Source organism: Salmo salar, chromosome 08, assembly GCF_965601325.2.
Source record: "Salmo salar chromosome 08, fSalSal1, whole genome shotgun sequence".
NCBI classification, from domain to species: domain Eukaryota; kingdom Metazoa; phylum Chordata; class Actinopteri; order Salmoniformes; family Salmonidae; genus Salmo; species Salmo salar.
This window is the reverse complement of record NC_138298.1, coordinates 5940001-5952500: the sequence shown is the minus strand read 5'-3', so window position 1 is coordinate 5952500 and position 12500 is coordinate 5940001. Positions and strand designations below refer to the sequence as shown.

General features: G+C 37.0%; 4 non-coding genes across 4 annotated transcripts; all 4 read right to left on the bottom strand.

The window, feature by feature from the left end:
* Positions 1 to 5373: 5373 nt before the first annotated feature.
* On the bottom strand, positions 5374 to 5492 carry LOC123733932 (5S ribosomal RNA). Its single transcript, XR_006764275.2, has one exon. It is a non-coding gene; the product is annotated as a 5S ribosomal RNA (ribosomal RNA).
* A 409-nt stretch (positions 5493 to 5901) lies between these two features.
* On the bottom strand, positions 5902 to 6020 carry LOC145857461 (5S ribosomal RNA). The gene has a single exon (XR_014378359.1). It is a non-coding gene; the product is annotated as a 5S ribosomal RNA (ribosomal RNA).
* Positions 6021 to 12073: 6053 nt separating this feature from the next.
* On the bottom strand, positions 12074 to 12192 carry LOC145857460 (5S ribosomal RNA). The gene has a single exon (XR_014378358.1). It is a non-coding gene; the product is annotated as a 5S ribosomal RNA (ribosomal RNA).
* Positions 12193 to 12331: 139 nt separating this feature from the next.
* LOC145852513 (5S ribosomal RNA) lies at positions 12332 to 12450 on the bottom strand. The gene has a single exon (XR_014374369.1). It is a non-coding gene; the product is annotated as a 5S ribosomal RNA (ribosomal RNA).
* Positions 12451 to 12500: the final 50 nt, after the last annotated feature.

The window sequence follows — 12500 nt, the reverse complement described above, 5'->3', positions numbered from 1 at the left end:
ATATTGATTTTACATCTATATTTACAAATACCCTAGACCACACTTTTTCTGAAGCAGGAGCTTTTATCTCTCTTAAAATACATTTTTCATAAATCTTTTTAACTTTCAAACCTGATAAAACATGTTTCTCCCCATTACTTTCATAATATAAAACCGGTAAACCCTTAGCCCTCTCAACCACCTCTGTATTTATTAAAAGCACCCATTCTTCAGGAATACACCCTAAAATTCTCTTATACATATTTTCTATTGTAGTTTTACTTATTTCATCTTCTACTTCACAAACATTATCATAGATCGCTTGTACAGTAAGAAAGCCTGGAATGACCTCGTATAAAATATCCCCAATCTGTCTCATCCCAGCCCTCATAAAATATTTACAAAACAACATCTTATTATTATATTGTATCTTGGGATTTAAGAAAATTGGCTGATTTAAAATATTGTCTAAAATGGTACACTCATAATAAATATTTGGTAAAAACTCCCCCCAAGCTTCAAACACTTCTCTATAAAACAATGGTATATTACTTAACATTTCTTTTTTCATGCACATCAATAAACCATTGTCCCCCATCCTCCCAACCTCCTGCAAATACTCCTTAAAAAATCTTTTCCATCCATAATCTAGTTCACCATATAAATATTTCCGTACCATTTTAACTCTAATTGCTTTTTTCCTTACATTTAAATCCACCAACTTCAAACCCCCCTCCTCATATCCTGCAATCAATGTTTTAAAAGAAATTTTCGCTCCTTTCCCATCCCATAAAAAATCAACTAAAATCGTATTCATTTCAGATAAAACCCATTCTGGTACATCTAAAACGTTCATGACATGAATAAAAATTGACATCAGCAAGGAATTTACAACAATTACTTTCCCTTTTAATTTCAAAGCCCTCCCCCTCCACATATTTACTACCTTCCTAACTTTATTTATAACCCCACTCCATGTCAGATCCCTAGCTTCTTGTTCCTTCACCCCTAAAAACACACCTAACACCTTAAAATAATCATTTACCACCTTAAAAGGAAAAGTCCCCTCATTATTCTTCCCAACATACATTATTACTGACTTTTCCATATTCACTTTAGCTCCTGAGGCTTTCTCATATACTTTAAAACACTCCATCACCCTTTTAACACTTCCCTCATCTCTGACTGTAATTGTGGTATCGTCTGCATATTGATGAATTAAACTAAAACCTCCTTGCGGAGTCTCTACACAATTTATAAAATGATCTTTTTTAAGGTATGCCGCTAAGGGTTCTACCGATAAAACAAACAATAAAGCTGATAAAGGGCACCCCTGTCTCACTGACCTCTCAAGAATAAAAGAATCTGTTAAAACCCCATTACATTTAACCCTACTTTTAGCCTTTCTATATAATAATTTTATCCATCTTATTATACCATTTCCAAACCCATACTTTTCCAGTACCCTAAACATAAAATCATGTTCCACCCTGTCAAAAGCTTTATTAAAATCTATACTTAAAACAATCCCCCCCATCTTGTCACTATTCATTTTATTTATCACATCTCTAAGTGTAGTTATGGTATCTGCTATATCTCTTCCAGGCACACTATAATTTTGTGTAGGTGCTATAATATCATTTAAAACCATCTTCATCCTATTTGCCAGTATCTTAGCTAAAATCTTATAATCTGAGTTTAATAAACTAATTGGCCTATAATTTTCTAGTTTCAGTTTGCTCCCCTTATTTTTATATAAAATCGATATCAGCCCTGTCACCATGGAATCTGAAACAGTATCATTGTCTTCCATATATTGATATACTTCTAATAAAATAGGTGCTAAAATACTTTCATACATTTTATAAAACTCTGCAATTAGTCCATCTACTCCAGGACTTTTATTTATTTGTAAACCCTTAATTGCATCTTTCACTTCATCCATTGTTATCTTCCTATCACACATTTGCTTATCTTCAACACCAATTTGCACATCCACACTACTTAAAATCTCTTTTACACACCCCTCCTCCACCTCCCCTTTCTTAAATAAATCCTTATAAAAATTCTGTACAGTTTCTAATATTTCAACATAATCAATTACCACTTCACCCTTTACATTTTCAATCTCACTAATATATGATTTCATCTGTTTAGTTTTCTCTAAACCAAGAAAAAACGACGTACATTTCTCCCCTTCTAAAACATATTTTGCCCTACTTCTTATAATTGCACCCTTACACTTATCTATTTCACATTTGCTCAATTTTTCTTTTAAATCTAAAAACTTTTCAATAGTATAATCAGGATCACTATCACATTTCTTCATTTCTTCATTCAATTTTGTTCTTAAATAATTTTCTGCTCTTGTCATCCTACTCCTCTTCTTCCTTGCATATCTAATACTAAAAACTTTTATTTTTTCTTTAACATTTTCCCACCACTTGCACTTATCATTCTCTTTTTGCCTATCCTCCATTTCATCTTCTATCAAAGATTTAAGTTGTTTCCCGTATTCCTCATCACCTAGATACCCTGCATTCATACACCATATTCCCCCCCCTTTCCTTTCCTTATCTAACCCCACCGAAAATGTTAACCCAGCATGATCACTAAAAGTTGTAAAAATATATTTAATATCCTTCATAAAATTCCTTAACCCTTCGTTTACTAAAACCAAATCTATCCGTGTCTGTTTCAATTCCCCTAAAACCACCTGCCTTCTAGAAAATTCTCTCTTATTCGGATTCTCCTCCCTCCATATATCAATTAAATTGTTTTCAACCATCATTTTCCTTAAAACCCCCCTAGATACATCACTTCTAAAAATAGCTCCCCTTGTCATATCTAGTCTATCCATTTTTACATTAAAATCCCCAACTAAAATACAGTTTCCCTTGCACCATTTCGCTAATTCTAAAAATAAATTCCTTCTCTCTATTTCATTATTCGGCGCATAAATATTTATAATCCTAAAAACCCTACTCATATACTCAAAGTCTAAAATTAAAATCCGCCCATTATTATCATTATATATCTTCTTCACATTTTCTACTACATCCTTCCTTATTAAAATTGCAACCCCACATGAATTCCCCCTACCATTGTTTACATAAATAAAATCCCTCCATATTTTCTGTACTTCTAAAACACACATATTATCCCAGTGCGTCTCTTGAATACATAAAATATCAGAATTCTTTATGTGTACTATTCTATTAAATTTTCCTATTGTTCTCAACCCATTCGCATTTATCGACATTATTGTGACCATACTAATAAATAATAAAATTATAAAATATAATTTCATTATCCTCTACCTTTTATCCAGTTTCTTTCCTCTTCCACCCTTTCTCTCCCCCCCCTCCGCTGCTTTCCTCTTCCTGTATCCTCCTCTCATTCTTTCAAACTTTTCCCCATCATCCGAGTCCGATATCTCCTCCAAGTCCATTTCATCCAGCCAACTTTTCTTCTTTACACCCTCGTCCGTTGTGCTCCCCGTGTTCATCGCCGATTCTGGAATGTTCGTTGTGCTCCCCGTGTTCTCCGCCGTTTCTGGAATGTTCATCTCCGTCTCATGTGTAGTCGTCGTTGTCCTCCCCGTGTTCTCCGCCGTTTCTGGAATGTTCATCTCCGTCTCATATATTGTCGTCGTTGTGCTCCCCGTGTTCATACCCGTCTCTATTATTGTCATTAAACTTAAAACCCTCTCCATTTCTTCACCCCCCGAGTTACTTGTTTGTGCTGTGCTTTCCCCTAAAACCTGTGAGTCCCCCGAGCTTCCCCCCAGTCCACTCCCCCCCTCCTCCTGAAAACTCCATCTTCTTATTTCTGAATCCATGCTGCTCCCAATTTCGTTAATCTTCTGGTCTTCCTTCTTCTCCCTTCTTCCTTCCTCCGTCTCTCCACCTTCCACCACATCATCTCCTCCATCTTCTTCTCCTTCTTCCGACAATACAACTGCTTCCTCGAATAGTACTTGACTCCCCTCTTCAGTCATAACTTCTCCACAGTTGCATTCCGCCAATCTCTTTCTGCATCTACCACAAACATTCCTTTCCTTCTCTCCGACACACTCTCTCGCATAATGGCCTTGATTGCCGCACTTGAAACACTTGAATTCAGGGCAATCTTTAACTATGTGCCCAGGTTGTATGCACAATCGACAAACTCTGACCTGCTTGTCATGGATCACCCTGAAGTATTCAGCTCCTTCCAGCGTCTCAATTTTTGTGGAATATGGCAATGATGTGACTTTTTCCGTAAATTTAACTTTACAGAACCTTGTTCCGTCAACCACCTCCGTTCCAGGCCAAACTCTCCTCCTTATCTCCGATACGGCCGTTACTCCCCAGCTTCTCAACTTGTCCAGTATCACTTTATCTTCTATATATACCGGTAGATTCATAAAAGACACCACCAATTCATTAATATTCACATCTCTCGCCAGTATCTTGTTGTCCTTTATCCGTATACCGTCCATTAGCCGTTCTTTACCTTTTCCGTTTCTCATCGTAATTTCATATTTCTTATCTCCTTTCATTCGGCATCCCACCACCTCTCCACACGTCTCCTTAATTGCTCGTAGTAATTCCATCGTCGTCACCTTTTCTTCTCCCACCAACTCAATTGCCACCGTGTATTCTTTTCCATATTTCATTCCTCCTTTTTCGTTTTCCTTCCGTTGCGCATTTTCGTTGTCTTTGTCCGTTCCGTTTGTCGTTGCCATGTTGTCCGTCATTGTGAATCAAAAATGAAAGCGAAAAAACCTCCCCCAGGCAGCAAAACTGCAGGGGGGGAAAACTAAACAAAACTAAAAACTATCCAAATGAAAAAACAATAAATTATATTGCAAAATCCAAAAAAGAAACGAAAATAGCTCTCGAGCAAACACTCTCAAGCAAACACTCACAGCTCAATTACTCGCACCTGTCGTCACTTCTCCAATCAAGGATTAGCGCCCCCAGGCTGGTATGGCCGTAAGCGAGAAACAGTTTCTTGCTAAATCATATATAGTCAAAGTGAGTGTGATAAACAGACATTGCATTTTCACCAATTAGATAAGCAGCTTGAACTTTGTGTCACTGAAAAAGTAGAAGAAATTACAAACACTGTTCCCATCACTTTTTAGCACAGGTAGTTGGATAAAATACAAACTTTATTTCCTTTCATCATTTGAACAGGGCAAAGGAGCACAAAGCACACACAAGCTGCATTCAGCAACAATATTCTTGTTTGTCTTATAAATACAAGGCAGATGCTAATTGAAAACACAAGGAAATTTGATCCTATTAAAAAGGCAGGAAGCTGCATTTAGTCAATTCATCATTAAATGCTCACTACAAGGCAGTGTTGCTGATGAAATAGTGCAAGAGCACACCCTCGTGGACAAAATGCTTACAGCACCTGGTATTCCCAGGCGGTCTCCCATCCAAGTACTAACCAGGCCCGACCCTGCTTAGCTTTCGAGATCAGACGAGATCGGGCGTACCCAGGCTGGTATGGCCGTAAGTGAGAAACAGTTTCTTGCTACAACATATATAGTCAAAGTGAGTGTGATAAACAGACATTGCATTTTCACCAATTAGATACGCAGCTTGAACTTTGTGTCACTGAAAAAGTAGAAGAAATTACAAACACTGTTCCCATCACTTTTTAGCACAGGTAGTTGGATAAAATACAAACTTTATTTCCTTTCATCATTTGAACAGGGCAAAGGAGCACAAAGCACACACAAGCTGCATTCAGCAACAATATTCTTGTTTGTCTTATAAATACAAGGCAGATGCTAATTGAAAACACAAGGAAATGTGATCCTATTAAAAAGGCAGGAAGCTGCATTTAGTCAATTCATCATTAAATGCTCACTACAAGGCAGTGTTGCTGATGAAATAGTGCAAGAGCACACCCTCGTGGACAAAATGCTTACAGCACCTGGTATTCCCAGGCGGTCTCCCATCCAAGTACTAACCAGGCCCGACCCTGCTTAGCTTCCGAGATCAGACGAGATCGGGCGTACCCAGGCTGGTATGGCCGTAAGCGAGAAACAATCTCTTGCTACAACATATATAGTCAAAGTGAGTCTGATAAAACAGACATTTAGTCAATTCATCATTAAATGCTTAATACAAGGCAGTGTTGCTGATGAAATAGTGCAAGAGCACACCCTCGTGGACAAAATGCTTACAGCACCTGGTATTCCCAGGCGGTCTCCCATCCAAGTACTAACCAGGCCCGACCCTGCTTAGCTTCCGAGATCAGACGAGATCGGGCGTACCTTTTTTTTTTCTTTTATTATGAAAAAACACATAATATTTACAATATTCAAACAATAATAATAAAAAAAGGATGAACAATTCATCCTTTTACAAAATCAAAAAAGAAAAGAAAATAAAACCAATTAAAATAAACACAATCATCCACTAAAACCAATTAATAATTAAAAACAAGTTTTCCATTTTGATCAATTTCGATAAAAGTGCTCCCCCACACAAACAGTTTTTCAAAATTACATCCTCCATATTTATATATTAGTTCAATATCTTTCTCTAAAATACTTTTAAATAAAACCTCCACACTCACAATTTTCCCTTCATAATGTCCTAAATTCCTTCTTTGTCTTACAGCGTATCTAGCATGGCTAAGAACAAAATTCATCAAATTAATATTAAAAACTTTGCTTTTCCCATTTATACCAAATAGAAACAACCTCCTCCACTCAATCCCATTTACAATATCTTCTCCCCAATGTTGTTCTAAAAGCCCCTTTATAAACTCATGAAACCCTTGTAATCTACTACATTCAATAAAAAAGTGCATAAAATTTTCCACCTCCGTACCACAAATATCACATTCTCTTTTAATGTCTCTATTTATTTGATGTAAAACCACGTTCGTAAAAATCCTATTATGTTTCAATTTAAAATCATTATCTTCACATTCTATAGAATTATATTTGACATTGACATTCTTCCATATTGATTTTACATCTATATTTACAAATACCCTAGACCACACTTTTTCTGAAGCAGGAGCTTTTATCTCTCTTAAAATACATTTTTCATAAATCTTTTTAACTTTCAAACCTGATAAAACATGTTTCTCCCCATTACTTTCATAATATAAAACCGGTAAACCCTTAGCTCTCTCAACCACCTCTGTATTTATTAAAAGCACCCATTCTTCAGGAATACACCCTAAAATTCTCTTATACATATTATCTACTGTAGTTTTGCTTATTTCATCTTCCACTTCACAAACATTATCATAAATCGCTTGTACAGTAAGGAACCCTGGAATGACCTCGTATAAAATATCCCCAATCTGTCTCATCCCAGCCCTCATAAAATATTTACAAAACAACATCTTATTATTATATTGTATCTTGGGATTTAAGAAAATTGGCTGATTTAAAATATTGTCTAAAATGGTACACTCATAATAAATATTTGGTAAAAACTCCCCCCAAGCTTCAAACACTTCTCTATAAAACAATGGTACATTACTTAACATTTCTTTTTTCATGCACATCAATAAACCATTGTCCCCCATCCTCCCAACCTCCTGCAAATACTCCTTAAAAAATCTTTTCCATCCATAATCTAGTTCACCATATAAATATTTCCGTACCATTTTAACTCTAATTGCTTTTTTCCTTACATTTAAATCCACCAACTTCAACCCCCCCTCCTCATAACCTGCAATCAATGTTTTAAAAGAAATTTTCGCTCCTTTCCCATCCCATAAAAAATCAACTAAAATCATATTCATTTCAGATAAAACCCATTCTGGTACATCTAAAACGTTCATGACATGAATAAAAATTGACATCAGCAAGGAATTTACAACAATTACTTTCCCTTTTAATTTCAAAGCCCTCCCCCTCCACATATTTACCACCTTCCTAACTTTGTTTATAACCCCACTCCATGTCAGATCCCTAGCTTCTTGTTCCTTCACCCCTAAAAACACACCTAACACCTTAAAATAATCATTTACCACCTTAAAAGGAAAAGTCCCCTCATTATTCTTCCCAACATACATTATTACTGACTTCTCCATATTCACTTTAGCTCCTGAGGCTTTCTCATATACTTTAAAACACTCCATCACCCTTTTAACACTTCCCTCATCTCTGACTGTAATTGTGGTATCGTCTGCATATTGATGAATTAAACTAAAACCTCCTTGCGGAGTCTCTACACAATTTATAAAATGATCTTTTTTAAGGTATGCCGCTAAGGGTTCTACCGATAAAACAAACAATAAAGCTGATAAAGGGCACCCCTGTCTCACTGATCTCTCAAGAATAAAAGAATCTGTTAAAATCCCATTACATTTAACCCTACTTTTAGCCTTTCTATATAATAATTTTATCCATCTTATAATTCCATTTCCAAACCCATACTTTTCCAGTACCCTAAACATAAAATCATGTTCCACCCTGTCAAAAGCTTTATTAAAATCTATACTTAAAACAATTCCCCCTATCTTATCGCTATTCATTTTATTTATCACATCTCTAAGTGTAGTTATGGTATCTGCTATATCTCTTCCAGGCACACTATAATTTTGTGTAGGTGCTATAATATCATTTAAAACCATCTTCAACCTATTTGCCAGTATCTTAGCTAAAATCTTATAATCTGAGTTTAATAAACTAATTGGCCTATAATTTTCTAATTTCAATTTACTCCCCTTATTTTTATATAAAATCGATATCAGCCCTGTCACCATGGAATCTGAAACAGTATTATTGTCTTCCATATATTGATATACTTCTAATAAAATAGGTGCTAAAATACTTTCATACATTTTATAAAACTCTGCAATTAGTCCATCTACTCCAGGACTTTTATTTATTTGTAAACCCTTAATTGCATCTTTCACTTCATCCATTGTTATCTTCCTATCACACATTTGCTTATCCTCAACACCAATTTGCACATCCACACTACTTAAAATCTCTTTTACACACCCCTCATCCACCTCCCCTTTCTTAAATAAATCCTTATAAAAATTCTGTACCGTTTCTAATATCTCCACATAATCAATTACCACTTCACCCTTTACATTTTCAATCTCACTAATATATGATTTCATCTGTTTAGTTTTCTCTAAACCAAGAAAAAACGACGTACATTTCTCCCCTTCTAAAACATATTTTGCCCTACTTCTTATAATTGCACCCTTACACTTATCTATTTCACATTTGCTCAATTTTTCTTTTAAATCTAAAAACTTTTCAATAGTATAATCAGGATCACTATCACATTTCTTCATTTCTTCATTCAATTTTGTTCTTAAATAATTTTCTGCTCTTGTCATCCTACTCCTCTTCTTCCTTGCATATCTACACTAAAAACTTTTATTTTTTCTTTAACATTTTCCCACCACTTGCACTTATCATTCCCTTTTTGCCTATCCTCCATTTCATCTTCTATCAAAGATTTAAGTTGTTTCCCGTATTCCTCATCACCTAGATACCCTCCATTCATACACCATATTCCCCCCCCTTTCCTTTCCTTATCTAACCCCACCGAAAATGTTAACCCAGCATGATCACTAAAAGTTGTACAAATATATTTAATATCCTTCATAAAATTCCTTAACCCTTCATTTACTAAAACCAAATCTATCCGTGTCTGTTTCAATTCCCCTAAAACCACCTGCCTTCTAGAAAATTCTCTCTTATTAGGATTCTCCTCCCTCCATATATCAATTAAATTGTTTTCAACCATCATCTTCCTTAAAACCCCCCTAGATACGTCACTTCTAAAAATAGCTCCCCTTGTCATATCTAGTCTATCCATTTTTACATTAAAATCCCCAACTAAAATACAGTTTCCCTTGCACCATTTCGCTAATTCTAAAAATAAATTCCTTCTCTCTATTTCATTATTCGGCGCATAAATATTTATAATCCTAAAAACCCTACTCATATACTCAAAGTCTAAAATTAAAATCCGCCCATTATTATCATTATATATCTTCTTCACATTTTCTACTACATCCTTCCTTATTAAAATTGCAACCCCACATGAATTCCCCCTACCATTGTTTACATAAATAAAATCCCTCCATATTTTCTGTACTTCTAAAACACACATATTATCCCAGTGCGTCTCTTGAATACATAAAATATCAGAATTCTTTATGTGTACTATTCTATTAAATTTTCCTATTGTTCTCAACCCATTTGCATTTATCGACATTATTGTGACCATACTAATAAATAATAAAATAATAAAATATAATTTCATTATCCTCTACCTTTTATCCAGTTTCTTTCCTCTTCCACCCTTTCTCTCCCCCCCCTCCGCTGCTTTCCTCTTCCTGTATCCTCCTCTCATTCTTTCAAACTTTTCCCCATCATCCGAGTCCGATATCTCCTCCAAGTCCATTTCATCCAGCCAACTTTTCTTCTTTACACCCTCGTCCGTTGTGCTCCCCGTGTTCATCGCCGATTCTGGAATGTTCGTTGTGCTCCCCGTGTTCTCCGCCGTTTCTGGAATGTTCATCTCCGTCTCATGTGTAGTCGTCGTTGTGCTCCCCGTGTTCATCGCCGTTTCTGGAATGTTCGTTGTGCTCCCCGTGTTCATCTCCGTCTCATATATTGTCGTCGTTGTGCTCCCCGTGTTCATACCCGTCTCTGTTATTGTCATTAAACTTAAAACCCTCTCCATTTCTTCACCCCCCGAGTTACTTGTTTGTGCTGTGCTTTCCCCTAAAACCTGTGAGTCCCCCGAGCTTCCCCCCAGTCCACTCCCCCCCTCCTCCTGAAAACTCCATCTTCTTATTTCTGAATCCATGCTGCTCCCAATTTCGTTAATCTTCTGGTCTTCCTTCTTCTCCCTTCTTCCTTCCTCCGTCTCTCCACCTTCCACCACATCATCTCCTCCATCTTCTTCTCCTTCTTCCGACAATACAACTGCTTCCTCGAATAGTACTTGACTCCCCTCTTCAGTCATAACTTCTCCACAGTTGCATTCCGCCAATCTCTTTCTGCATCTACCACAAACATTCCTTTCCTTCTCTCCGACACACTCTCTCGCATAATGGCCTTGATTGCCGCACTTGAAACATTTGAATTCAGGGCAATCTTTAACTATGTGCCCAGGTTGTATGCACAATCGACAAACTCTGACCTGCTTGTCATGGATCACCCTGAAGTATTCAGCTCCTTCCAGCGTCTCAATTTTTGTGGAATATGGCAATGATGTGACTTTTTCCGTAAATTTAACTTTACAGAACCTTGTTCCGTCAACCACCTCCGTTCCAGGCCAAACTCTCCTCCTTATCTCCGATACGGCCGTTACTCCCCAGCTTCTCAACTTGTCCAGTATCACTTTATCTTCTATATATACCGGTAGATTCATAAAAGACACCACCAATTCATTAATATTCACATCTCTCGCCAGTATCTTGTTGTCCTTTATCCGTATACCGTCCATTAGCCGTTCTTTACCTTTTCCGTTTCTCATCGTAATTTCATATTTCTTATCTCCTTTCATTCGGCATCCCACCACCTCTCCACACGTCTCCTTAATTGCTCGTAGTAATTCCATCGTCGTCACCTTTTCTTCTCCCACCAACTCAATTGCCACCGTGTATTCTTTTCCATATTTCATTCCTCCTTTTTCGTTTTCCTTCCGTTGCGCATTTTCGTTGTCTTTGTCCGTTCCGTTTGTCGTTGCCATGTTGTCCGTCATTGTGAATCAAAAATGAAAGCGAAAAAACCTCCCCCAGGCAGCAAAACTGCAGGGGGGGAAAACTAAACAAAAGTAAAAACTATCCAAATGAAAAAACAATAAATTATATTGCAAAATCCAAAAAAGAAACGAAAATAGCTCTCGAGCAAACACTCTCAAGCAAACACTCACAGCTCAATTACTCGCACCTGTCGTCACTTCTCCAATCAAGGATTAGCGCCCCCAGGCTGGTATGGCCGTAAGCGAGAAAAAATCTCTTGCTACAACATATATAGTCAAAGTGAGTCTGATAAAACAGACATTTAGTCAATTCATCATTAAATGCTTAATACAAGGCAGTGTTGCTGATGAAATAGTGCAAGAGCACACCCTCGTGGACAAAATGCTTACAGCACCTGGTATTCCCAGGCGGTCTCCCATCCAAGTACTAACCAGGCCCGACCCTGCTTAGCTTCCGAGATCAGACGAGATCGGGCGTACCCAGGCTGGTATGGCCGTAAGCGAGAAACAATCTCTTGCTACAACATATATAGTCAAAGTGAGTCTGATAAAACAGACATTTAGTCAATTCATCATTAAATGCTTACTACAAGGCAGTGTTGCTGATGAAATAGTGCAAGAGCACACCCTCGTGGACAAAATGCTTACAGCACGTGGTATTCCCAGGCAGTCTTCCATCCAAGTACTAACCAGGCCCGACCCTGCTTAGCTTCCGAGATCAGACGAGATCGGGCGTACCCAGGCTGGTATGGCCGTAAGCGAGAAACAATCTCTTGCTACAACATATATAGTCAAAGTGAGTCTGATAAA